At 45.6% G+C, this 22400-nt stretch overlaps 8 non-coding genes and 1 pseudogene across 8 annotated transcripts; all 9 read right to left on the minus strand.

Moving 5' to 3' along the window:
* Positions 1–2787: 2787 nt before the first annotated feature.
* On the minus strand, positions 2788–2865 carry LOC141225133 (U2 spliceosomal RNA; annotated as a pseudogene).
* A 1115-nt stretch (positions 2866–3980) lies between these two features.
* On the minus strand, positions 3981–4171 carry LOC141225350 (U2 spliceosomal RNA). Its single transcript, XR_012292624.1, has one exon. It is a non-coding gene; the product is annotated as a U2 spliceosomal RNA (small nuclear RNA).
* Positions 4172–5283: 1112 nt separating this feature from the next.
* Positions 5284–5474, minus strand: LOC141225351 (U2 spliceosomal RNA). Its single transcript, XR_012292625.1, has one exon. It is a non-coding gene; the product is annotated as a U2 spliceosomal RNA (small nuclear RNA).
* A 1114-nt stretch (positions 5475–6588) lies between these two features.
* On the minus strand, positions 6589–6779 carry LOC141225352 (U2 spliceosomal RNA). The gene has a single exon (XR_012292626.1). It is a non-coding gene; the product is annotated as a U2 spliceosomal RNA (small nuclear RNA).
* Positions 6780–7895: 1116 nt separating this feature from the next.
* On the minus strand, positions 7896–8086 carry LOC141225353 (U2 spliceosomal RNA). Its single transcript, XR_012292627.1, has one exon. It is a non-coding gene; the product is annotated as a U2 spliceosomal RNA (small nuclear RNA).
* A 1115-nt stretch (positions 8087–9201) lies between these two features.
* LOC141225658 (U2 spliceosomal RNA) lies at positions 9202–9393 on the minus strand. Its single transcript, XR_012292924.1, has one exon. It is a non-coding gene; the product is annotated as a U2 spliceosomal RNA (small nuclear RNA).
* Positions 9394–15566: 6173 nt separating this feature from the next.
* On the minus strand, positions 15567–15754 carry LOC141225639 (U2 spliceosomal RNA). Its single transcript, XR_012292908.1, has one exon. It is a non-coding gene; the product is annotated as a U2 spliceosomal RNA (small nuclear RNA).
* Positions 15755–18607: 2853 nt separating this feature from the next.
* On the minus strand, positions 18608–18798 carry LOC141225354 (U2 spliceosomal RNA). Its single transcript, XR_012292628.1, has one exon. It is a non-coding gene; the product is annotated as a U2 spliceosomal RNA (small nuclear RNA).
* Positions 18799–19913: 1115 nt separating this feature from the next.
* Positions 19914–20101, minus strand: LOC141225641 (U2 spliceosomal RNA). The gene has a single exon (XR_012292910.1). It is a non-coding gene; the product is annotated as a U2 spliceosomal RNA (small nuclear RNA).
* Between the last annotated feature and the right edge of the window lie 2299 nt (positions 20102–22400).

Below are 22400 nucleotides of genomic sequence, written 5' to 3' on the forward strand. Positions count from 1 at the left end.
AAACTCAAGTTTAACATATTCCCACCAATCAGAGACTGTTTGGAAGCTACCCTTGTAGGACTGCCACATTGCGTAGGCTGCTCTCAGCTCCTCCACGACTTCATCCTGAGCCAGCAGAGCACAATTCAGCTTCCAGGAGCCGGGGCCGGACGGAAAACCGTCGCCGAGGACACCTTGTAAGTGAATGGCTCTGTGGTCGGAGAAGAAGCAGGGGACCATCGAGCGCCTACTCTGCCTGACTGCCCGAGAGGTGAACACAAAGTCAATCCTGGAGCGGAGTGAGCCATCGGGTCGGCTCCACGAATAGTTCGTGGAGCCTCTCCCCATGGAGCCCACCACGTCCTGAAGAGAGGCCTCGGTTACCATCTCGATGAGCAGCTTGGACGTGATGTCCAACTTGGCAGATGTGCCAGAACTACGACCATCCTCCTCGATGGGGCAGTTGAAATCCCCGGCCATCACTAAGGTCCTGGTGGTGGCAAGCTGAAGCCGCAGGGTCTGGAAAAGCTCCAAACGCTCATTCTTCAGTGGGGACGCATACACGTTGATGAACCTGACAGGTTCTCCTGCCCAGTTGCCATCTACAACAAGAGCCCTGCCGCAGATGAGCTCCTGGACGGACTCAAGCGTGAATGCGCCCCCCCTGATCAGAATTGCGACCCCCGCAGACTTGCAGTCACCCCCACCGGACCAGTAGGATGGACCGTGGGACCACTCCCTGGCCAGATGTTTGAAGGACCTAGAGGAGGGAAGGGAACATTCCTGCAACATATAAACATCACACAACTGGGAAGTAAGGAAGGCATAAATAGTCTGACGTCTGAACTTGTCCTTGATGCTCCTGACATTAATGGAAAATAAGTTAATATTAGCCATCATGTAGGGAAAAAAGAAAAAGTTAGCGCAGGCAATACACCTTAGTTACCACTCCGGTCGGGTGGTCCCTCGTCGGTGTTGACTGCTGGTGACGGGATCACCAGCAGGCCCTCTTCCTCCATCTGGTCAAGCAGCGCGGCCTCGATCTCGGCGACCACCAGTTCCTCCTCTTCTGGCTCGGCCACCAGGGTCTCAACCATGTGCTCCATCTCTTCTGGCTCAGGGAGGGTATCCTCCTTTTCGCCTACGAAATCCAGAATCTTCTTTTTGGAGGATTCAGTAGCAGGGCTGTCCTCCACTTTCCTCTTTCCCCGGGTTGGAACTGGGGAGACAAGAAGGGGAAAATCCTCCTCGGAATAGATAGCGGCGGGTGGAGGAAAGGTTAATTCCACCGCTACCATGGTCTGGGGAGGGAGAGTGGCTGCCGGGGCAGGGGAAAGGACACCTGCTGAGGAGTAGGGGAAGGAGGAAGAGGAAGTGGAATCCTCAGCAGGGGTGGCCGGGGTGGGGGGGGATTGGACGGGGGTGGCAGGGGGAGGGATCGAGAGAGGGGTGACAGAACTCTTACCCTCCTTTGACTTTTTCTTCTGCTTCGGAGCTGTTGGGACCGTCGCTGGGGCTTTGGCCACCGACTCCTTGACCGCTTTGGCCTTGGTCATCTCGGCCTTGGCCGCTGGGGCCTTGGTTGTCGCGTCCTTGACCTTCACAGGCCTGGTCGTCGGGGCCTTGTCCTCCGGAGCTGGGGTCGTCCCAACCACCGATGCCCAGGATCTCTCACGCTTGGGGCAATCCTTGTATAGATGAGCCGCCAGCCCACACAGGTTGCAGGACGTCTTCTTCGGGCAGTCCTTCGAGCTGAGTCCCGTCACTCGACAAATCCTGCAGGCATCCTCCTTGCAGTCCTTCATCTCGTGGCCGTTCTTGCCGCATCTCCTGCAGTTCCGCGGCATGTCCGGGTAATAGATGAGGCCGTAGGAGTTGCCCAGGGAGAATGTCGGGGGCAGGTGCCGAAGTCCGTCTGAGTACGCCAGGTCCCTGTGAAGTCTAACGGTCACCGACCACTTACCTGTCCAGAAGCCGAGTCCATTCAGGATGTGAGAGGGTTCCTTCACAACCAAACAGAAGCGTCTCAGGAAGGTACAGATGTCTTGGCCTGGGGTGTGCGGGTTGCGCATGGAGACCGTGATCCTCCTTTCGTCCCTCTGGATAGGGCAGCTACCTGTAAAGGCAGAGAAAGAATTATCCGGTCCTTTTGCGCTTACCATTTCCCAGAACCTCCTGCAGGTGTTCACAGTGGCGAAGGTGACGAAGAAGATCCCCGTCAAGAAGGTCTGGATGCTGAGGGTGTCCGACCTGGAGAAGCCTCGATCCAGCAGCATCTTCTGGCAGAACACGTCCGAGGACATGTCCGGCACCCTCCCATCCACTTCCTTCAGCTTCAGGGCCACCGTCTGCCGCATCCATGGCTCCAGGGCTGGAGCTTCGTGGTGGGGCTTCTGGGGTCCCTTCTGCTGGCCAGTCGTGGAGGCAGAGTCCTTGGGGTCAGAATCGGCTCCTGGCTGGGCCCTCCTGGCTGTCCCCTGCTCCAGGCTCTTCTTTTCAGCCTTCCTCGCAGCGCTTGCCATGGCTTTCCTCCTGCAGTTACTTCTTGGAGCTGGAGCTGGAACTCTTCCCGGAATGGGTGGAGCTATGCAGATTCTTCTCCCGTCGTGTTCTGGACAAATTCCCCGAAAGGTCTTTGTCTCGATGATTTTCTTCCTCGAAGATTCCACAGGACAGCCCGATTCTTCTCCGAGTCTTCGTCTTCTTCTGGATTCTTTAGAGCTTCTTCCTCCCACCGATATCCGCCTTCCTTCTCCGATGTCAGCTGGGCTCCGAAGCTCTTCTCCTTCCGAGTTCGATCGCTCTCGTCAAGTGTAGATCGTAGCTCTTGTGTTCTTAAAAGAACAGATACTACACTTGATCTTAGCCAAAAGGCCGAGAAGCGATAACCAGAATTGGTTTCAAACTACGGAGCCACCCAAGGATCCTGAAAAGTCCATTTGTGGAGATGAGCTCCTGGACTCCCGTTAAGAAGACATGTTGTCAACCTCTAGATCCCTTACATGCCTGCACTTTTCGGCTTGCTGCTGCTGCAATCCACGCGTTTTAGATCTGCATAACTCCACCTCTTTAAACACAGCACCTTCACCCCCTGCTGTTCCCACCCGCCTCAACACCGTTGGAAGGGAGGAGAACCAATTAAGGCGGGGGGTGGGGTGGAACGAGCAGCTGTCTACCCTTAGCAGGAGGGCTCCTGATTACATACCTCTCCTGCTGCTGCTGCTGCTGGCTGTCCAGCAGCAGACTGAAGGTGGCTGCTGCTGTGCACAGGTATATAAAGGCTCAGAGCCTATTATGACACGCGCAGCCAGCGTTCCATTGCCACATTCCATCTACTGCAGGCAGGATACCTGGCTGGCTGAATGTCGCTGAGAAGCTCACAGAGACCGCCATAAGCAACAGTTTAACAGAATGCCACAGACTAATCAACCAAACTTTTTGGGTTGGGTTCTCTTTTATAGTCTGCAGGCATTAAATGAAAGAAGTCAGTGTTCCAGCAGAAGGAGACAACGTTTCAGAAAAGGCATTGTAGCAAACCAAAAAAGAAATTTTAAGCGCAGCAGAGTAACCAGCGCACATACCTGTTAGCTCAGGTGAGTTTAAAAGGCTGCTGTTGATAACAAGGGCATTTGCTAAATAGATGGTGTGTGTGCAACAATATACTGAAAGGTCAATTATATTGTGCAGCTTATCTCACCACCTGTAGTTATTTAGGTGAAAGCTCCAAAATGCTTGCCTAATATGTCTGTTTATCCAAAAGGAAGTAAAAAGGGAGAGCTAGAAAGATAGCATTGCATCACATTACATGGCAATGCAATGCACAGTTGCTGAAGTTGAACCAAAATGAGCTTGTAATCTGGCTTCTGCAACTTTGAACATGAAAAATCCAATGAGGAGAAGAAAAGCAAAGCCAAAGAGTCCATCCCAAAATCCGACAAACAAGCAAAATGAACAAAAAACATTGAATTCAATTCTTTCTGATTTTAGAAACTGCATTAAAGAAGGGGTGCACCGGTCCTGGAGATACTGCAATACCAGGTCAATGCGTGGAGTGGACAGAGCAAGCTCTTTTTCCATCTCCCTGTTCTAAAAATCCATTTAATATATGGTCCCCAGATAGGGGACGTATCAGATATTAAACTGATAAGAACAGATACTACACTTGATCTTAGCCAAAAGGCCGAGAAGCGATAACCAGAATTGGTTTCAAACTACGGAGCCACCCAAGGATCCTGAAAAGTCCATTTGTGGAGATGAGCTCCTGGACTCCCGTTAAGAAGACATGTTGTCAACCTCTAGATCCCTTACATGCCTGCACTTTTCGGCTTGCTGCTGCTGCAATCCACGCGTTTTAGATCTGCATAACTCCACCTCTTTAAACACAGCACCTTCACCCCCTGCTGTTCCCACCCGCCTCAACACCGTTGGAAGGGAGGAGAACCAATTAAGGCGGGGGGTGGGGTGGAACGAGCAGCTGTCTACCCTTAGCAGGAGGGCTCCTGATTACATACCTCTCCTGCTGCTGCTGCTGGCTGTCCAGCAGCAGACTGAAGGTGGCTGCTGCTGTGCACAGGTATATAAAGGCTCAGAGCCTATTATGACACGCGCAGCCAGCGTTCCATTGCCACATTCCATCTACTGCAGGCAGGATACCTGGCTGGCTGAATGTCGCTGAGAAGCTCACAGAGACCGCCATAAGCAACAGTTTAACAGAATGCCACAGACTAATCAACCAAACTTTTTGGGTTGGGTTCTCTTTTATAGTCTGCAGGCATTAAATGAAAGAAGTCAGTGTTCCAGCAGAAGGAGACAACGTTTCAGAAAAGGCATTGTAGCAAACCAAAAAAGAAATTTTAAGCGCAGCAGAGTAACCAGCGCACATACCTGTTAGCTCAGGTGAGTTTAAAAGGCTGCTGTTGATAACAAGGGCATTTGCTAAATAGATGGTGTGTGTGCAACAATATACTGAAAGGTCAATTATATTGTGCAGCTTATCTCACCACCTGTAGTTATTTAGGTGAAAGCTCCAAAATGCTTGCCTAATATGTCTGTTTATCCAAAAGGAAGTAAAAAGGGAGAGCTAGAAAGATAGCATTGCATCACATTACATGGCAATGCAATGCACAGTTGCTGAAGTTGAACCAAAATGAGCTTGTAATCTGGCTTCTGCAACTTTGAACATGAAAAATCCAATGAGGAGAAGAAAAGCAAAGCCAAAGAGTCCATCCCAAAATCCGACAAACAAGCAAAATGAACAAAAAACATTGAATTCAATTCTTTCTGATTTTAGAAACTGCATTAAAGAAGGGGTGCACCGGTCCTGGAGATACTGCAATACCAGGTCAATGCGTGGAGTGGACAGAGCAAGCTCTTTTTCCATCTCCCTGTTCTAAAAATCCATTTAATATATGGTCCCCAGATAGGGGACGTATCAGATATTAAACTGATAAGAACAGATACTACACTTGATCTTAGCCAAAAGGCCGAGAAGCGATAACCAGAATTGGTTTCAAACTACGGAGCCACCCAAGGATCCTGAAAAGTCCATTTGTGGAGATGAGCTCCTGGACTCCCGTTAAGAAGACATGTTGTCAACCTCTAGATCCCTTACATGCCTGCACTTTTCGGCTTGCTGCTGCTGCAATCCACGCGTTTTAGATCTGCATAACTCCACCTCTTTAAACACAGCACCTTCACCCCCTGCTGTTCCCACCCGCCTCAACACCGTTGGAAGGGAGGAGAACCAATTAAGGCGGGGGGTGGGGTGGAACGAGCAGCTGTCTACCCTTAGCAGGAGGGCTCCTGATTACATACCTCTCCTGCTGCTGCTGCTGCTGGCTGTCCAGCAGCAGACTGAAGGTGGCTGCTGCTGTGCACAGGTATATAAAGGCTCAGAGCCTATTATGACACGCGCAGCCAGCGTTCCATTGCCACATTCCATCTACTGCAGGCAGGATACCTGGCTGGCTGAATGTCGCTGAGAAGCTCACAGAGACCGCCATAAGCAACAGTTTAACAGAATGCCACAGACTAATCAACCAAACTTTTTGGGTTGGGTTCTCTTTTATAGTCTGCAGGCATTAAATGAAAGAAGTCAGTGTTCCAGCAGAAGGAGACAACGTTTCAGAAAAGGCATTGTAGCAAACCAAAAAAGAAATTTTAAGCGCAGCAGAGTAACCAGCGCACATACCTGTTAGCTCAGGTGAGTTTAAAAGGCTGCTGTTGATAACAAGGGCATTTGCTAAATAGATGGTGTGTGTGCAACAATATACTGAAAGGTCAATTATATTGTGCAGCTTATCTCACCACCTGTAGTTATTTAGGTGAAAGCTCCAAAATGCTTGCCTAATATGTCTGTTTATCCAAAAGGAAGTAAAAAGGGAGAGCTAGAAAGATAGCATTGCATCACATTACATGCAATGCAATGCACAGTTGCTGAAGTTGAACCAAAATGAGCTTGTAATCTGGCTTCTGCAACTTTGAACATGAAAAATCCAATGAGGAGAAGAAAAGCAAAGCCAAAGAGTCCATCCCAAAATCCGACAAACAAGCAAAATGAACAAAAAACATTGAATTCAATTCTTTCTGATTTTAGAAACTGCATTAAAGAAGGGGTGCACCGGTCCTGGAGATACTGCAATACCAGGTCAATGCGTGGAGTGGACAGAGCAAGCTCTTTTTCCATCTCCCTGTTCTAAAAATCCATTTAATATATGGTCCCCAGATAGGGGACGTATCAGATATTAAACTGATAAGAACAGATACTACACTTGATCTTAGCCAAAAGGCCGAGAAGCGATAACCAGAATTGGTTTCAAACTACGGAGCCAACCAAGGATCCTGAAAAGTCCATTTGTGGAGATGAGCTCCTGGACTCCCGTTAAGAAGACATGTTGTCAACCTCTAGATCCCTTACATGCCTGCACTTTTCGGCTTGCTGCTGCTGCAATCCACGCGTTTTAGATCTGCATAACTCCACCTCTTTAAACACAGCACCTTCACCCCCTGCTGTTCCCACCCGCCTCAACACCGTTGGAAGGGAGGAGAACCAATTAAGGCGGGGGGTGGGGTGGAACGAGCAGCTGTCTACCCATTAGCAGGAGGGCTCCTGATTACATACCTCTCCTGCTGCTGCTGCTGCTGGCTGTCCAGCAGCAGACTGAAGGTGGCTGCTGCTGTGCACAGGTATATAAAGGCTCAGAGCCTATTATGACACGCGCAGCCAGCGTTCCATTGCCACATTCCATCTACTGCAGGCAGGATACCTGGCTGTCTGAATGTCGCTGAGAATCTCACAGAGACCGCCATAAGCAACAGTTTAACAGAATGCCACAGACTAATCAACCAAACTTTTTGGGTTGGGTTCTCTTTTATAGTCTGCAGGTATTAAATGAAAGAAGTCAGTGTTCCAGCAGAAGGAGACAACGTTTCAGAAAAGGCATTGTAGCAAACCAAAAAAGAAATTTTAAGCGCAGCAGAGTAACCAGCGCACATACCTGTTAGCTCAGGTGAGTTTAAAAGGCTGCTGTTGATAACAAGGGCATTTGCTAAATAGATGGTGTGTGTGCAACAATATACTGAAAGGTCAATTATATTGTGCAGCTTATCTCACCACCTGTAGTTATTTAGGTGAAAGCTCCAAAATGCTTGCCTAATATGTCTGTTTATCCAAAAGGAAGTAAAAAGGGAGAGCTAGAAAGATAGCATTGCATCACATTACATGGCAATGCAATGCACAGTTGCTGAAGTTGAACCAAAATGAGCTTGTAATCTGGCTTCTGCAACTTTGAACATGAAAAATCCAATGAGGAGAAGAAAAGCAAAGCCAAAGAGTCCATCCCAAAATCCGACAAACAAGCAAAATGAACAAAAAACATTGAATTCAATTCTTTCTGATTTTAGAAACTGCATTAAAGAAGGGGTGCACCGGTCCTGGAGATACTGCAATACCAGGTCAATGCGTGGAGTGGACAGAGCAAGCTCTTTTTCCATCTCCCTGTTCTAAAAATCCATTTAATATATGGTCCCCAGATAGGGGACGTATCAGATATTAAACTGATAAGAACAGATACTACACTTGATCTTAGCCAAAAGGCCGAGAAGCGATAACCAGAATTGGTTTCAAACTACGGAGCCACCCAAGGATCCTGAAAAGTCCATTTGTGGAGATGAGCTCCTGGACTCCCGTTAAGAAGACATGTTGTCAACCTCTAGATCCCTTACATGCCTGCACTTTTCGGCTTGCTGCTGCTGCAATCCACGCGTTTTAGATCTGCATAACTCCACCTCTTTAAACACAGCACCTTCACCCCCTGCTGTTCCCACCCGCCTCAACACCGTTGGAAGGGAGGAGAACCAATTAAGGCGGGGGGTGGGGTGGAACGAGCAGCTGTCTACCCTTAGCAGGAGGGCTCCTGATTACATACCTCTCCTGCTGCTGCTGCTGCTGGCTGTCCAGCAGCAGACTGAAGGTGGCTGCTGCTGTGCACAGGTATATAAAGGCTCAGAGCCTATTATGACACGCGCAGCCAGCGTTCCATTGCCACATTCCATCTACTGCAGGCAGGATACCTGGCTGGCTGAATGTCGCTGAGAAGCTCACAGAGACCGCCATAAGCAACAGTTTAACAGAATGCCACAGACTAATCAACCAAACTTTTTGGGTTGGGTTCTCTTTTATAGTCTGCAGGCATTAAATGAAAGAAGTCAGTGTTCCAGCAGAAGGAGACAACGTTTCAGAAAAGGCATTGTAGCAAACCAAAAAAGAAATTTTAAGCGCAGCAGAGTAACCAGCGCACATACCTGTTAGCTCAGGTGAGTTTAAAAGGCTGCTGTTGATAACAAGGGCATTTGCTAAATAGATGGTGTGTGTGCAACAATATACTGAAAGGTCAATTATATTGTGCAGCTTATCTCACCACCTGTAGTTATTTAGGTGAAAGCTCCAAAATGCTTGCCTAATATGTCTGTTTATCCAAAAGGAAGTAAAAAGGGAGAGCTAGAAAGATAGCATTGCATCACATTACATGGCAATGCAATGCACAGTTGCTGAAGTTGAACCAAAATGAGCTTGTAATCTGGCTTCTGCAACTTTGAACATGAAAAATCCAATGAGGAGAAGAAAAGCAAAGCCAAAGAGTCCATCCCAAAATCCGACAAACAAGCAAAATGAACAAAAAACATTGAATTCAATTCTTTCTGATTTTAGAAACTGCATTAAAGAAGGGGTGCACCGGTCCTGGAGATACTGCAATACCAGGTCAATGCGTGGAGTGGACAGAGCAAGCTCTTTTTCCATCTCCCTGTTCTAAAAATCCATTTAATATATGGTCCCCAGATAGGGGACGTATCAGATATTAAACTGATAAGAACAGATCAGGTTTCAACATATTTTATTAAGTGCGTAAAAGATGTTTTACAATCAAAAACAACAACACAAACAGTACATTATTAAAACACAGAATTCCACCCATAAAAACCCCATATACGATTGGCATCCCTTCTCCCAATACATTTGACATCCCTCAAGTAATAAATATACATCTGGCTAAAAGCAATTTTAAGACAATCCTTCACAGAAATAGCGTCACGTTTAAAAAGTAAAATATTGCGTGCCTTCCAAAGGGCGTCTTTAAAACAGTTAATCATACACCAACATATACAATACTGTTGAGGGGTCGGACATTTAAAAAGGCCATATAAAACATATTCATGGTTAAAATCTCTTAAACCGCAAGTCCATTTTAAAAGAATCCCAACTTTGTGCCAAAGTTCCTGTGCAAATGGGCAATTCCACATAAGGTGCAAGGTGGTTTCGTCATAAACACATGAGTCTCTGGGGCATTTTGCTCTGGCCACCAGGCCTCTCCTGTGTTGAAACTCTCTGGTGGGGAGGCACTGGTGGACCACCATCCATGCGATGTCCTTATGTCCATTTGCTAAGAATATCCCGAAGACATTCTTCCAAACTTGCTTCGATCTCTCTTCTGAGAAATTTACTATGGGGGTCACATCTTCATTCCTCCTCAGAAAAGATAAAAGCTTCTTGCGGTCTTTAAAAATGTCCATATTAAAATCACCAAGGCTATAAAATCGAACAGTCTTTTCTAAGATTGCTTGGTGTTTGGGGGGGCATAGTAAAACAGGGGAATTCAACGACAACTTAAACCATCTTTTAAAAATCATCCCACAGGTATATTTTAAAAAATAACTTAGCGCACTATTACCATTAAAATGTTTGAAACAAAAGCAGAAATAATTTAAATACAAATAAATATGTAAGTCGGGAACATCCCTTCCGCCGTTCATTTTATTCTTCCTCATTATTTCTCTCCTTAATTTTTCCATTTTGGAGTTCCATAAAAACATAAAGATCATCCTAGTCATTTTTTTAATTAAAACATCAGAGGGGGGGTACACCATAGCTATATACAGTATGAGGGGTAACAACACTGATTTTATAATTAAAATTTTCCCCTCCATTGTTAGGGACCTCAAACCCCAAAATGATATTTTCTTTGACATTTTTTCTATGACATTCTCCCAGCTTTGAGTTCCCACATTCTCCTCGTTAAAAACAACTCCAAGAATTTTTACATTGTCTCGTTTTATAGTGAGCTGCGGGAGTTGGGCGGTGTCCCAGGATCCCAAAGTCAGACATTCAGATTTATTTAAATTAAGTTTAAACCCGGATGCCTGGGAAAAAAATTCAATGCGCAACACCGCCCTCCGGAGGGAAGCAGGGTCCACGCACACAACCGTCACGTCATCCATGTAGCCAAAGACTCTCACATCACTGCCACCTCCGCCAGGAACAGGAACCCCTCTAATCACTTTGTCTTTCCTTATTGCGCTCAGCAGGGGCTCCATGGCGCAGATGAACAGGATGGGCGACAAGGGGCATCCCTGCTTCACTCCGGACTCAAGGGGAACTCCATCTGTTAAAAAGCCATTAAGAGAAATTTGACTAAAACAATTTTTATATAAAATCTTAATACAATTTAAAAGCAAATTAGGGATACCCATTCTTTTTAAAACTCTAAAAAGAAATCTATGAGAGACTCTATCGAAAGCTTTTTCAAAATCTAGGGCTAAAAGAGCTACATTTTGACCCCGGTCTCTGGAATACCAAATTACATCCCTTAATACGTTTAAAACCTCTGAAATACTTCTGCCTGGTACACTACAAACCTGCTCAGACTGGATTAGTTTGGCAATGACATTCCTGAGCCGGTTTGCAACCACCTTAGCAAGTACCTTGTAATCAACGTTTAGGAGAGTTATGGGTCTCCAATTCGCTAGAGCACTGCGATCACCTTTTTTATATATCAAAGACACCACTCCTCTCCTCCACGAAAATGGCAACTGTTCAGAAATAAAAACTTCTTTAAAAAGCATAAAAAGGTCCTCTTTTAAAATGTCCCAAAAAGTAAGATAAAACTCTACAGGTAGTCCATCACACCCAGGTGCTTTGCCCTTAGAGAAACTTTTAAAAACATAAAATAATTCCTCTAAAACAATATCGCGTTCTAAAAACTCCTGGTCTGTAAAATTTAACTTAAAATCGAGATCATTAAGAGCATCAGATAAAAAGGACTCATCTATACACTTTTTACTAAAAAGATGCTTATAAAAGTTAAAAGTAGCATTCAACATTCCCTGCATAGATGTTTCACCCTCTAGATTTGTGATCACTTCTCTTTTATCCATGACTTTTTTGAAGAAGAAGCGAGAGCACTTCTCCCCCTCCTCCAAGTGCTGCACTCTAGAGTTAAAAATAATCTCTTTCCCCTTTGTGTCTATGCAGTTCTGGATTTCAGTTTTTAGGCTAGCAATATCATCTCCCACCTCCACCCCTAGCTCTTTGAATTTAAAAAGTGTTTGTAGTTTGGTATTAAGATCACTAAAACATCTTTTTTTCTCTCTAGCTTTACGTCTCCCTGCTTTTATAAAAAACATTCTGACTTTTTTTTTCAAATTTTCCCACCAGGTTACCATAGGGGCATCAGAAGGTTTTTGTCGCCGCCAGGCTTGATAGGCTTTACCAAAGTCTTGTCGAATCAGAGGGTCCTCCAGCAGGTAAGTACTTAGACGCCAGAGGCCCCTGTTGACCCTCTGTTCATCCCGGTATTCTAGGTGCACCTCCAAGCCCTTATGGTCAGAAAATATATTTGATGTTAAAACACATTTTACAGGGTTAAAATCATCTGATAGGAAAATAAAATCGATCCTGGAGGACACCCCTCTTCCGGACCACGTATAACCAGGGTCCGTCGGCAGGAGTGACCTCCACGCATCGCATAATTTAAAATCAGTTATAAAATCTTTCAATAGATGACATGACTTATCCAATTTGCGTAAAGGGTCACCCCCCGCTCGTTGTTCACTAGCACAAAGACAATTAAAATCACCCCCTACGATCAGGGGAGATGACCCAGTACAGTACAATGGCAATATCCCAAATAAATTAATTCTCTCTTGCTTATCAGGGGGAGCATAAATATTCATTACACGTAGGGTAAAACCATTAAATTTAAAATGCACTAAAACCACTCTGCCTGGTACTATTTCTGTGACAGCATTTACAGTAATATTTCTCCCACGACAGAGGAAGCCCACCCCCGCTGACTTGTTGTCATTGGAGCCAGACCAGATGGAGGGCCCCAGTCTCCAATCTGTCTTGATGTCATTATAATTTAGTGCATGTTGTATCCCGCATTCCTGTAATAAACATATGTCAAAGTCAGTGGTTTCTAAGTACTTAAATAGAGCAGCCCTACGAACTGGGCTCTTTAATGACCTCACATTCAGTGAGACAAGTCTTAATGTCGGCATTCATAGGTCAGGGTGGTGGATCTTCCATGAGGACACCTGACTCAAAGCCCTGTATGTCAAATTGCTCCAGGACATCCGGGCTAGAGGACCCAAACGACTCGATATTCTGTGAGCCGGCGGTTGCCCCCTCGTAGGTCACGGTTCCCAGCCACATTCCAGGAGACGCTGGGGCTTCGACATTCCGTCTCTTTTTCGGGGCAGACTCCACTAGGTCACTGGTGCAGTCCTCCTCTTCCTCCACCTCCTCCAGGGGGAGAGACTGGTCCATCAGGATAAGATCACCAACACCGATTCCCTGATGTTCGCCACCTAGAAGCAAAGCCCCCTCATCTGGCTGGCTAATCACCCTGGAAGATCCTGAGGCCATCGCTGCGTGGTCCCCTGTAGCCAACCGCACAGGGGCACCACCCTCCAGCCCAACAGGATCGGTATCGGGAACCATCGACACGGAGGGTACCCTCCCAGAAGGAGGACCCCTCCGCTCCGGTCCATGCGAGGAACGCCCATCGTTAAGGGACTTCGATGCAGGGGCCACCCCAGAGGGGCCTCCGGCTCCCTGCTCCATCCCAGCCTTCTCGCCCTTCGAACCGCCCTCCGACGCCGGCCCGCCAGTGAAGACCGGCGGGCGCATCGGCTCAGCTGCAGAAGATGCAGCTTCTGCGTAGGTCCTTGTCCTGGTCCTGTTGGGGCATCCTCGGAACATGTGCCCCGCCTCACCACAAAGATTGCATTTCCTCCCAGCGGGACAGTCCTTCATTAAATGTCCGTAACAGCTGCAATTATTGCAGCGGTCTACTTTCCTGCCCGTGCAGGACGTTTGGGTATGACCCATTTGTCCACAGTTCCTGCAACATACCGGCATTCCAGGGTAAAATAAGTAGCCTCTGCTCTTACCGATCACAAATGTTGAGGGAGGGTGTAGCATTCCTCCCACTCCGCTTGGGTCCCTCTTTAGACGGGCCATGTACCTCCTCTTGCCGCACCAGAAGCCTACCGCGTTCTTCACAGTGCCCAGGTATCTCAGATCGTCACAATAACGGATAAGGTAGGTCGAGATGTCTGCAGCTTCCACAAAGGGGTTCGGGAAATGCACCACGATAGGGATCTCGTCATAGGCATACAAGAGACAAAAGGTTAGTCCATCCAATTCATCCAAGTAGTTTTTCTCATTTACCTTTTGTACGAGTTGGTGACAGCATCCCTGGCTCTTGAAGGTGATGGTGTAAGTCCCCTTGTACTCATTGTCCTGGAAGCAGAATATGTCTTCCCGCCGAAACTCCAGAACTCCAAGCAGAATCCTATGGCAGATGTAATCCAAATTCTTCTCCGTCCTCGATCCTGCTCCAACTTCAATCCTCACGGTCTTCCGCATCCGGGCATCACCCGATGAATATGTGAGCGTTGCCGGCATCCTTCACTCAGGAACGTACCGACTCTTCTCTCTGAAAGGCGCAAGCCTTCATGGGATCCCTTCCCGTTGCTCCCGGACTAATCCTTCCTCCCAATAGCAGCAGGGGGGTTAAGTCCCTCCGAAAAGGAACGATCCCCCCAGGCCGAGAGAAAGGGTACCAAGAGCACCTCACAGGCAAGACCACACAGGTAAACCTGATAGATCGTGCCAAAAGGCCGAGAAGCGATAACCAGAATTGGTTTCAAACTACGGAGCCACCCAAGGATCCTGAAAAGTCCATTTGTGGAGATGAGCTCCTGGACTCCCGTTAAGAAGACATGTTGTCAACCTCTAGATCCCTTACATGCCTGCACTTTTCGGCTTGCTGCTGCTGCAATCCACGCGTTTTAGATCTGCATAACTCCACCTCTTTAAACACAGCACCTTCACCCCCTGCTGTTCCCACCCGCCTCAACACCGTTGGAAGGGAGGAGAACCAATTAAGGCGGGGGGTGGGGTGGAACGAGCAGCTGTCTACCCTTAGCAGGAGGGCTCCTGATTACATACCTCTCCTGCTGCTGCTGCTGCTGGCTGTCCAGCAGCAGACTGAAGGTGGCTGCTGCTGTGCACAGGTATATAAAGGCTCAGAGCCTATTATGACACGCGCAGCCAGCGTTCCATTGCCACATTCCATCTACTGCAGGCAGGATACCTGGCTGGCTGAATGTCGCTGAGAAGCTCACAGAGACCGCCATAAGCAACAGTTTAACAGAATGCCACAGACTAATCAACCAAACTTTTTGGGTTGGGTTCTCTTTTATAGTCTGCAGGCATTAAATGAAAGAAGTCAGTGTTCCAGCAGAAGGAGACAACGTTTCAGAAAAGGCATTGTAGCAAACCAAAAAAGAAATTTTAAGCGCAGCAGAGTAACCAGCGCACATACCTGTTAGCTCAGGTGAGTTTAAAAGGCTGCTGTTGATAACAAGGGCATTTGCTAAATAGATGGTGTGTGTGCAACAATATACTGAAAGGTCAATTATATTGTGCAGCTTATCTCACCACCTGTAGTTATTTAGGTGAAAGCTCCAAAATGCTTGCCTAATATGTCTGTTTATCCAAAAGGAAGTAAAAAGGGAGAGCTAGAAAGATAGCATTGCATCACATTACATGGCAATGCAATGCACAGTTGCTGAAGTTGAACCAAAATGAGCTTGTAATCTGGCTTCTGCAACTTTGAACATGAAAAATCCAATGAGGAGAAGAAAAGCAAAGCCAAAGAGTCCATCCCAAAATCCGACAAACAAGCAAAATGAACAAAAAACATTGAATTCAATTCTTTCTGATTTTAGAAACTGCATTAAAGAAGGGGTGCACCGGTCCTGGAGATACTGCAATACCAGGTCAATGCGTGGAGTGGACAGAGCAAGCTCTTTTTCCATCTCCCTGTTCTAAAAATCCATTTAATATATGGTCCCCAGATAGGGGACGTATCAGATATTAAACTGATAAGAACAGATTTTTTTTTTTTTTTTTTTTTTTTTAAAAACCTATTCAGGTTAAAATTAAAGTCCACTCCACAGTCCTCTTCTCCCCAAAGGGAGACAAGACGTGGACTCCAACTTAAATCATCATCAGGTTTTGGTACTTTTAATGTCAGAAAAAAAAATTACAAAAATACAACAATACTTACAAAGAAAGAAATGTTTCAGAACCTGAATGGATACCAAAAAAATAAAAATTAAATTATAACTGTATTAACAACAGTAATAACATCAAGTAAAATACTTGTAACCATTATCAAAAGCATGAACCCCAACCCAACTCAGAACCTTAAGGGACAAATCTTCAACCCTTGATGCTGAAAAAACTTGTTTCGATACACCATCTGGTATTCTATATTTCACACAAAAAACATTTTTATCTCTTATTAGTTCTTTCTTAACATTCTCTATAAGATAGTCCAAACGTTTCTCATCATACAACTTACGGTACAACCGGTTAAAATATTCTGCATTCTTTATAAACATAGGTTGTTGAAAAACAACTATATTTTCTTCCATTGCCACCTCCACTTCCTGTTCCTTTCTCTTTTCTTGCTTTTTAACCTTACCACGGCCAGTTCCCTGACTTACACCTCCCATTTCACTCTCTACCCTATCCCCCCAATCTACTCTTGTTTTCTCCATCTCCCTCTGCACTCCTACAGGTTTGCTTTCTTTTCCCTTTACCACCAACACCTTTTCTACACTTTCCTCCTTTCTCTCTACCAAAACCTTTTTAACCACTACCTCCTTCTCTTTATTTCTTTTCCTCTTTGGGCAATTCTTAAAAACATGCGTATCTTCCTGACACAAGTTGCACTTCCTCCGATCTTTACAATCCTTTGACTCATGATCACCTTTTTTGCAAAAACCACATACACCACCCGAACAATTTTCCTTTCCATGCCCGTATTGACGACAAACTCGACAAAAAGTGGGTATACCACTGAAAAAAATATCACCATTTATATTACCCAACTTAAACCTAGCTGGGGGAAGCAACACAGTCCCCTGCTCATCTTCTTTGAAACGGACCAAAAATTTCCACTTCGAAGTCCAAAAACCAAATTCATTATAAATCTTCCCTTTTGGTGTTACTGACAAACAAAAAAACTCCAAAAATGTAAGAACATCCTCTTCGTCCACCAATGGAGAGTACATTTTAACAATGATCCATTTATCTCTAACGGGGAAGTGTGGCATTACACTTATCCCCTCCATTCTTTTATCCTGGCTTGCAGTCATTTTCCTTAGATATCCTTCAAAAAAAACTTTGTCAACAAAAACTATATCATAAACACCCCTCCTGGGGTAGTCCATTATCGCCAACACTTCTTCTGTCTTCAAACCAAAAAGATCCACAAGAACTTAACTCATCACATACCTAAAATCCTTTTGATCTCGAAAGTTCTCCTGAACAACCAAACGAATAGAATTCTGCACCTTAGCGAATTCAGGCACATGATCTTCCTCTCCTTCATGTGATGCTGCAGACATCTTCTTCACAAACAGGTTCTCCTCTTCTCAATAGAAACCTTCAACACCGAAGTGCCAGGTAGATGATCGCCTCCCGTTGCCCGGGGACTAATCCGACTCCCTAATAGCAGCAGGGAGGTGAAGCCCTGCTGAAAAACAGAGCGATCCCCCCAGGCCAAGGAGCCGGGTACCCCGAGCACCTCTCAGCCAAGACCAAGGCAGCAGCCGCTAGATCACTGCACTTGATCTTAGCCAAAAGGCCGAGAAGCGATAACCAGAATTGGTTTCAAACTACGGAGCCACCCAAGGATCCTGAAAAGTCCATTTGTGGAGATGAGCTCCTGGACTCCCGTTAAGAAGACATGTTGTCAACCTCTAGATCCCTTACATGCCTGCACTTTTCGGCTTGCTGCTGCTGCAATCCACGCGTTTTAGATCTGCATAACTCCACCTCTTTAAACACAGCACCTTCACCCCCTGCTGTTCCCACCCGCCTCAACACCGTTGGAAGGGAGGAGAACCAATTAAGGCGGGGGGTGGGGTGGAACGAGCAGCTGTCTACCCTTAGCAGGAGGGCTCCTGATTACATACCTCTCCTGCTGCTGCTGCTGCTGGCTGTCCAGCAGCAGACTGAAGGTGGCTGCTGCTGTGCACAGGTATATAAAGGCTCAGAGCCTATTATGACACGCGCAGCCAGCGTTCCATTGCCACATTCCATCTACTGCAGGCAGGATACCTGGCTGGCTGAATGTCGCTGAGAAGCTCACAGAGACCGCCATAAGCAACAGTTTAACAGAATGCCACAGACTAATCAACCAAACTTTTTGGGTTGGGTTCTCTTTTATAGTCTGCAGGCATTAAATGAAAGAAGTCAGTGTTCCAGCAGAAGGAGACAACGTTTCAGAAAAGGCATTGTAGCAAACCAAAAAAGAAATTTTAAGCGCAGCAGAGTAACCAGCGCACATACCTGTTAGCTCAGGTGAGTTTAAAAGGCTGCTGTTGATAACAAGGGCATTTGCTAAATAGATGGTGTGTGTGCAACAATATACTGAAAGGTCAATTATATTGTGCAGCTTATCTCACCACCTGTAGTTATTTAGGTGAAAGCTCCAAAATGCTTGCCTAATATGTCTGTTTATCCAAAAGGAAGTAAAAAGGGAGAGCTAGAAAGATAGCATTGCATCACATTACATGGCAATGCAATGCACAGTTGCTGAAGTTGAACCAAAATGAGCTTGTAATCTGGCTTCTGCAACTTTGAACATGAAAAATCCAATGAGGAGAAGAAAAGCAAAGCCAAAGAGTCCATCCCAAAATCCAACAAACAAGCAAAATGAACAAAAAACATTGAATTCAATTCTTTCTGATTTTAGAAACTGCATTAAAGAAGGGGTGCACCGGTCCTGGAGATACTGCAATACCAGGTCAATGCGTGGAGTGGACAGAGCAAGCTCTTTTTCCATCTCCCTGTTCTAAAAATCCATTTAATATATGGTCCCCAGATAGGGGACGTATCAGATATTAAACTGATAAGAACAGATACTACACTTGATCTTAGCCAAAAGGCCGAGAAGCGATAACCAGAATTGGTTTCAAACTACGGAGCCACCCAAGGATCCTGAAAAGTCCATTTGTGGAGATGAGCTCCTGGACTCCCGTTAAGAAGACATGTTGTCAACCTCTAGATCCCTTACATGCCTGCACTTTTCGGCTTGCTGCTGCTGCAATCCACGCGTTTTAGATCTGCATAACTCCACCTCTTTAAACACAGCACCTTCACCCCCTGCTGTTCCCACCCGCCTCAACACCGTTGGAAGGGAGGAGAACCAATTAAGGCGGGGGGTGGGGTGGAACGAGCAGCTGTCTACCCTTAGCAGGAGGGCTCCTGATTACATACCTCTCCTGCTGCTGCTGCTGCTGGCTGTCCAGCAGCAGACTGAAGGTGGCTGCTGCTGTGCACAGGTATATAAAGGCTCAGAGCCTATTATGACACGCGCAGCCAGCGTTCCATTGCCACATTCCATCTACTGCAGGCAGGATACCTGGCTGGCTGAATGTCGCTGAGAAGCTCACAGAGACCGCCATAAGCAACAGTTTAACAGAATGCCACAGACTAATCAACCAAACTTTTTGGGTTGGGTTCTCTTTTATAGTCTGCAGGCATTAAATGAAAGAAGTCAGTGTTCCAGCAGAAGGAGACAACGTTTCAGAAAAGGCATTGTAGCAAACCAAAAAAGAAATTTTAAGCGCAGCAGAGTAACCAGCGCACATACCTGTTAGCTCAGGTGAGTTTAAAAGGCTGCTGTTGATAACAAGGGCATTTGCTAAATAGATGGTGTGTGTGCAACAATATACTGAAAGGTCAATTATATTGTGCAGCTTATCTCACCACCTGTAGTTATTTAGGTGAAAGCTCCAAAATGCTTGCCTAATATGTCTGTTTATCCAAAAGGAAGTAAAAAGGGAGAGCTAGAAAGATAGCATTGCATCACATTACATGGCAATGCAATGCACAGTTGCTGAAGTTGAACCAAAATGAGCTTGTAATCTGGCTTCTGCAACTTTGAACATGAAAAATCCAATGAGGAGAAGAAAAGCAAAGCCAAAGAGTCCATCCCAAAATCCGACAAACAAGCAAAATGAACAAAAAACATTGAATTCAATTCTTTCTGATTTTAGAAACTGCATTAAAGAAGGGGTGCACCGGTCCTGGAGATACTGCAATACCAGGTCAATGCGTGGAGTGGACAGAGCAAGCTCTTTTTCCATCTCCCTGTTCTAAAAATCCATTTAATATATGGTCCCCAGATAGGGGACGTATCAGATATTAAACTGATAAGAACAGATTTTTTTTTTTTTTTTTTTTTTTTTAAAAACCTATTCAGGTTAAAATTAAAGTCCACTCCACAGTCCTCTTCTCCCCAAAGGGAGACAAGACGTGGACTCCAACTTAAATCATCATCAGGTTTTGGTACTTTTAATGTCAGAAAAAAAAATTACAAAAATACAACAATACTTACAAAGAAAGAAATGTTTCAGAACCTGAATGGATACCAAAAAAATAAAAATTAAATTATAACTGTATTAACAACAGTAATAACATCAAGTAAAATACTTGTAACCATTATCAAAAGCATGAACCCCAACCCAACTCAGAACCTTAAGGGACAAATCTTCAACCCTTGATGCTGAAAAAACTTGTTTCGATACACCATCTGGTATTCTATATTTCACACAAAAAACATTTTTATCTCTTATTAGTTCTTTCTTAACATTCTCTATAAGATAGTCCAAACGTTTCTCATCATACAACTTACGGTACAACCGGTTAAAATATTCTGCATTCTTTATAAACATAGGTTGTTGAAAAACAACTATATTTTCTTCCATTGCCACCTCCACTTCCTGTTCCTTTCTCTTTTCTTGCTTTTTAACCTTACCACGGCCAGTTCCCTGACTTACACCTCCCATTTCACTCTCTACCCTATCCCCCCAATCTACTCTTGTTTTCTCCATCTCCCTCTGCACTCCTACAGGTTTGCTTTCTTTTCCCTTTACCACCAACACCTTTTCTACACTTTCCTCCTTTCTCTCTACCAAAACCTTTTTAACCACTACCTCCTTCTCTTTATTTCTTTTCCTCTTTGGGCAATTCTTAAAAACATGCGTATCTTCCTGACACAAGTTGCACTTCCTCCGATCTTTACAATCCTTTGACTCATGATCACCTTTTTTGCAAAAACCACATACACCACCCGAACAATTTTCCTTTCCATGCCCGTATTGACGACAAACTCGACAAAAAGTGGGTATACCACTGAAAAAAATATCACCATTTATATTACCCAACTTAAACCTAGCTGGGGGAAGCAACACAGTCCCCTGCTCATCTTCTTTGAAACGGACCAAAAATTTCCACTTCGAAGTCCAAAAACCAAATTCATTATAAATCTTCCCTTTTGGTGTTACTGACAAACAAAAAAACTCCAAAAATGTAAGAACATCCTCTTCGTCCACCAATGGAGAGTACATTTTAACAATGATCCATTTATCTCTAACGGGGAAGTGTGGCATTACACTTATCCCCTCCATTCTTTTATCCTGGCTTGCAGTCATTTTCCTTAGATATCCTTCAAAAAAAACTTTGTCAACAAAAACTATATCATAAACACCCCTCCTGGGGTAGTCCATTATCGCCAACACTTCTTCTGTCTTCAAACCAAAAAGATCCACAAGAACTTAACTCATCACATACCTAAAATCCTTTTGATCTCGAAAGTTCTCCTGAACAACCAAACGAATAGAATTCTGGACCTTAGCGAATTCAGGCACATGATCTTCCTCTCCTTCATGTGATGCTGCAGACATCTTCTTCACAAACAGGTTCTCCTCTTCTCAATAGAAACCTTCAACACCGAAGTGCCAGGTAGATGATCGCCTCCCGTTGCCCGGGGACTAATCCGACTCCCTAATAGCAGCAGGGAGGTGAAGCCCTGCTGAAAAACAGAGCGATCCCCCCAGGCCAAGGAGCCGGGTACCCCGAGCACCTCTCAGCCAAGACCAAGGCAGCAGCCGCTAGATCACTGCACTTGATCTTAGCCAAAAGGCCGAGAAGCGATAACCAGAATTGGTTTCAAACTACGGAGCCACCCAAGGATCCTGAAAAGTCCATTTGTGGAGATGAGCTCCTGGACTCCCGTTAAGAAGACATGTTGTCAACCTCTAGATCCCTTACATGCCTGCACTTTTCGGCTTGCTGCTGCTGCAATCCACGCATTTTAGATCTGCATAACTCCACCTCTTTAAACACAGCACCTTCACCCCCTGCTGTTCCCACCCGCCTCAACACCGTTGGAAGGGAGGAGAACCAATTAAGGCGGGGGGTGGGGTGGAACGAGCAGCTGTCTACCCTTAGCAGGAGGGCTCCTGATTACATACCTCTCCTGCTGCTGCTGCTGCTGGCTGTCCAGCAGCAGACTGAAGGTGGCTGCTGCTGTGCACAGGTATATAAAGGCTCAGAGCCTATTATGACACGCGCAGCCAGCGTTCCATTGCCACATTCCATCTACTGCAGGCAGGATACCTGGCTGGCTGAATGTCGCTGAGAAGCTCACAGAGACCGCCATAAGCAACAGTTTAACAGAATGCCACAGACTAATCAACCAAACTTTTTGGGTTGG

This window comes from Phyllobates terribilis, unplaced genomic scaffold (assembly GCF_046119375.1).
Source record: "Phyllobates terribilis strain yellow unplaced genomic scaffold, ASM4611937v1 Scaffold_404__1_contigs__length_1715579, whole genome shotgun sequence".
NCBI classification, from domain to species: domain Eukaryota; kingdom Metazoa; phylum Chordata; class Amphibia; order Anura; family Dendrobatidae; genus Phyllobates; species Phyllobates terribilis.